This window comes from Microtus ochrogaster, chromosome 26 (genome assembly GCF_000317375.1).
Source record: "Microtus ochrogaster isolate Prairie Vole_2 chromosome 26, MicOch1.0, whole genome shotgun sequence".
Classification (NCBI taxonomy): Eukaryota; Metazoa; Chordata; class Mammalia; order Rodentia; family Cricetidae; genus Microtus; species Microtus ochrogaster.
The window spans coordinates 4,408,077-4,412,381 of record NC_022025.1 but is presented as its reverse complement, the minus strand read 5'-3'; positions in this window follow the sequence as shown (position 1 = coordinate 4,412,381).

Below are 4,305 nucleotides of genomic sequence, written 5' to 3'. Positions count from 1 at the left end.
GGGTGATGGGGTTACTGCTGCTCCTGAGAGCTCACTGAGGGTGATGGGGTTACTGCTGCTCCTGAGAGCTCACGGAGCAGCAGAGCAGCACTGACCGAGACCAACTGGGCACTCGGTAACAAGCAGGCTCCATGAGGTGTCTTCCAGCCTCGTGGAGCTAGGACTTGACTATTCAACGGGCTGGCCTGTCTGTGAGAAAGGGAAACAGTGAAAATAGTCTGGAAAAACGTGAGCTGTTGAACTATTGCTAGACATAAAGTATGGGCGGTTAAAATCTTAAAACTGCGTTGTTAATAAAGTGGAACCCAGAGGAAAATCCATAGCTTTGAAATTCATTTTCTTTAGATGATCTAGTGTAACTGGCGAGTAGTGGGGCAGTCGGTGAGGGCTAGCTGGAGTGCGTGTCTAGCATGTAATAGCCCTTGGATTTGATCCCAGAACCCAGAACTAGAAGTTCAGCTAGGCATGATAGCCAACACATGTAATCTCAGCATTCAGAATGCTGAGGAGCAAGGATTTTGAGGTCAGACCAGACTGAGCTATATAGCAAGCTAAAGACCAAGGTGGCCTTTTAAGGCTGTGTCTCAAAACAAAGCCAGAAAAGAATAAAATTTAATAATAAAATATTTATTAATTAAAAAAGTAATTTTTGAGGCAAAGTCTCTAGTCCAGGCTGGTCTCAAACTCCCTGTGTAGTTTGAACTTCTGACCCTCTGCCTTCTACTTCCAAAGCATGAGATTACAGTTTGTCTCCTTGTCTGGATTATGTGCATTGGAGACCAAACTCAACTCCTCTTGTTTGCTAGGCAAGAAAAACTATCACCAACTTCTGAAAAGCAAAACTTAATCAGGAAACAAAGAAGGTGGACAGTGGTGCAAACCTGTAATCCATCCTTTAGGCAATTGAGAGAAGAAGATCAGGAGACCCTGTCAAAACTAAAGAGTAAAGGAACATGGCAGAGAGACACTCAGATGGATGTGGCCTTCCTTGGCAGTAAACTGTCAGCTCTGATGATCTGGGCTTAAGGAGTGCTTGATGTGCAAGCACAAAGTTCCACATGCACAGCTAAAGAAATAGAAATGAACCCATGACGATGACATCTACTGGTTGTACCGGCCTTCTAGAAGGCTGAAACAGATTCTAAAGGTGCAACCAAAATGCCAGCCTGTCGAACTCTGAAAGGACAGAACACTATCCTGTACTATACATCCCGTTTGTGAAATCAGATTTTTCTATAGCACTGTGTCCCAGTGAAAAGGATGCCAGTCAGTGGAATCCAAGAGTAGAACCAAGAGCCCGTCTTAGTTTGGCATAGATTTCAACAACTAAGATTTTGGTGCTTCGTACCCCCAAATTTTCTTAGAGGTCATGTGCTGTGGGACATCTTTCCTATATGCTGTATGTTTTATTAACTTCCTCTATGCTGTGAGTATGTTAATAAAGAAGCTGCTACACCAACTCTTTGCTCTATAGCAAGACAGAGTAAGCCTATGCAGGAAAGCCAAACTGAAAATACAAGGAAGATTGGTGGGGTCTGGGAGATGCCACCAAGCTGCCAAAGCAGCAAGATGTTCTAGACCAGAGGTAAAGCCATAGCTCTAAGGTAATGCATAATAAATAGAAATTTAAAAGTAGGAGCTAGATAGTAATAAGCCTGAGCAACAGGCCAAGTAGTTTACAATTGATATTAAGTCTCCAAATGGTTATTTAGAAGCAGGACAGAGAAAGCTCCAACCACAATTGTCTCCAGAGGGGGCTTATCTCATCTAGAGATAGAGCAAGGGTACCTTGACCTGCCCATTACAACTGCCACTAGAAAGCCTCTGACTCTGTACTTGGGAAACAACAGGAGGCTAAAGGAGCCACGATCATGGCAGAGATAAATGACCCTTCTCCACAAGAAGCTAGACAGGCCTTTATATATGCCCTTGCTGAAGGGTGACTGGGAAATGCTTTGTATTTTCCCACTAATAACAGCTTTTGTGATGACTCACATTTTACAAGTTTTAAAGAACCCATTTTTCTTACTGTAATTGATTGTTAAATTTTATCTAGTGACTTTCAGGCATCTAGGACATTGATAGCAACTGTTTTCATACATACTTCCATATGATTAATTTCCAAACATAATCATCATCTCCATGATTAAGCACTTGCCTAGGCCATGTGTGAAGTCCTAAAATCAATCTAAAGTGCTGTCAGAAAAATAAACCAAAACTACATGTATACATTGCTAGAATAAATCCCACCTGGTCATGGTGTAGTTTTGTGCTACTAGATTCAACATTTGTCTGTCTGTTTGGGTTGTTTCATTTGGTTTTTTGTTTGTTTTATTTTTAATGCGTGAGTTTTTGCCTGTGTGTGTGTGTCTACCCTATATACATACCCATGCACAAAGAGGCTAGAGAATGTTGGGTCCCCAGAATTGCAGATGATTTCTGGCCAACTTTGTGGGTGCTAGCAATCAAATGCAGGTTCTCTGAAGTCAACTCTCCAGCCCAAATGGTTTGTTTACTTTTTGAGGAATGGTCTAGCAACTCATGACAGTCTTCCTGTCTCAATCTCCTAAGCTAAGATGACAGGTTCTACGCTCCCATGTCCAACATTTTGTTTAGTCTTCTTACGCTGTCCAGGCTGGTCTCAAGATTTAGTGAAATCAATCCTCCAGTCTCCCAAGTAGCTGGGACTAACAGTATATACCACAGTACTCCATATGTTTCACTTTTAAATTTTTATCGTAAAAATAAATATTAATTGTTGGAATAATATGAAAGTATTAAAGATCAGGAGTGATGGTAGATGCCTCTAATCTCAGCATTTGGGTGAGGGAGGAAGATCTGAAGGTTGAGGCCAGCCTAGGATCCTCTCTCAAAGATAGATAGATAAATAAATAGATGATAGATAGATAGATAGATAGATAGATAGATAGATAGATAATAGACAGACAGACAGACAGACAGACAGACCAGGAGTGCCTAGAGAGATATGAGGCTGTGAATTCTACCATTCTCTTCGGGGATATTTGCCTCATACCAAGAGAATTCAGGATAGCTTTTCAGCTTCCCAGCCTGTCAGTAAGTTGGCACCGGGCCTGTGAGCTGGGTGAAAGGTGCTGCTGTGCGGGGCAGCCACCTGAGTTTTAATCCCAGAGCTCACATAAAAGGAGAGGGAGCAAAGCAGTTTTGCAAAGTATCCAGGAAATCAAGCAGTTGTTCAAGAAGCCTAACTGAGCAAAAGGGTAACATGAACAAAGCAAAAAAAACTAAATGTTATTCAACTGGCTTGCATGTTGCCAAGGAACCGTACACTAACCAAGGGTGTGATGTAGCAGGTCAGGAAGGCATGGTTAAACGTGGGCAGGTAAAATGGGTGCATGGGTGAGTGGGGTGAGTGGGGTGAGTGGGTGGCTGGGGAGCAGGCTACACCAACTCTGTGAAAGGCAATGGTACTGGGGCTGCTTATCCTTTACAGACTTTCCAGTGTCTAAATGGAAGAGAGGGATCAGCTCTAAAGTGGGCCACTTCAATCTGCAACTCCAGTCCCAGGGGATGTGACACTGGCTTCAGGCCTCCATAGGCACTGTCACACACATGATGCACTTACCTGCTTGTAGTCAGAACGTTCACACAAAAAAATAAATCTTTAAAAAAGAGGCCACCTTAGGGAACTTTGGGGCTCTCTGTTTTTAAAGAATATAGCCAGTTGTAAATATCTGTAATTCCAACAATCCAAAGGCTGGTGCAGGAGGACAGCTATGAAAAGGAAAACAACAAATCAAAAAGATACAAAGATTGAGGGGATGGCTCAGTCAGTATGGAGCCTGCTGTGTGAACAGAAAGACTGAGGTCCCATCCCACATCCTGTAAAAAGCCAAGGTCGGTGGTGCATCCCCATAACCCCAGTGCTGGGGGAAGCGGGGTGGTACAGGCAGATGGATCCTGGAGTTCATTGGCTAACCCAAATAGGGAATCTGTGAGTTGTTTTTTTTTTTGGTTGTGTTTTGTTTGTTCTAAAAAAAAACAAAAACAAAAACAAAAACAAAAACAAAAACAAAAACAAAAACAAACAAGGCCAGGTGGTGGTGGTGCACACCTTTAATTCCAGCACTTGGAAGGCAGAGGCAGGCAGATCTCTGTGAGTTCAACGGCAGCCTGGTCTACAAGAGCTAGTTCCAGGAAAGGCTCCAAAGCTACAGAGAAATGCTGATTCAAAACACAAACAAAAAAATTAAAATTAAAAACGTTTAAAAAAAACATCTATTTTCATTATACATACAAATCCATGTTCCCACTCCCTCCCCTCCT